This window comes from Gossypium arboreum, chromosome 3 (assembly GCF_025698485.1).
Source record: "Gossypium arboreum isolate Shixiya-1 chromosome 3, ASM2569848v2, whole genome shotgun sequence".
NCBI classification, from domain to species: Eukaryota; Viridiplantae; Streptophyta; class Magnoliopsida; order Malvales; family Malvaceae; genus Gossypium; species Gossypium arboreum.
In genome coordinates, this window is record NC_069072.1 from 119,316,382 (window position 1) to 119,317,158 (window position 777).

Below are 777 nucleotides of genomic sequence, written 5' to 3' on the forward strand. Positions count from 1 at the left end.
TTCCTTTTCTCCATACTAAACTCCTCGGCTTTGCATCGCTCGCTCGACGAGAGTCACAAACTCTCGGTTTCCAAAATGCCAACATACGACTTTATCTCATCATTCAGTCCATCTTGAGCGTTTACACATCACGACTTCGAAGAAATGCATTCTCGCAGCGTCTGGCTAAGCCTCACGAATTTTCGTTCATAGTCGATGTACCGACATGGAACCTTGTTTAAGTTCGAAATTCCTTTCGTTTTGGTCCATAAATCTCGGTGATATACTTTTTCCGAAACTTCGGTTTGGAAGAACTCCCAAGTTACTTGTTCGCGGGCTGTGTGAAGTCGAGTACTCCACCAATAGTAGGCGAAATCACGTAGCAAGGAGATGGTACACTTTAGGCATTCATCGGTGTACAAGATAGCTCATCAGTACGGATCGTGTTGTCCAACCAAAATTGACTTGCTCGGCATCATCACTATCCGTAGCTTTAAATTCAGTAGCCCCATGTTTTGGATTCTATCAACTGGGGCTTATTCGACCTATTTGGTCAATTACCGAGGCATTGTAGGTCTTGAAATGTGTTTGTTGGGAATGGAGGTTGTGGAACAGTAGTATTAGTTCGAATGTATTGGTTGAACCAATCATTCATCACGCTATAAAAGGCTTGTCTAGCCTCGTCATTCGGATTACTAGCAACAGGTTGAGAGTCCGCCGGCGCTGTCCCTTGTCTTGGGAGCAGCGCCACACTCTCCACATCATCAGCTATCGCTTCGGTTGGGATCGGGATCCATT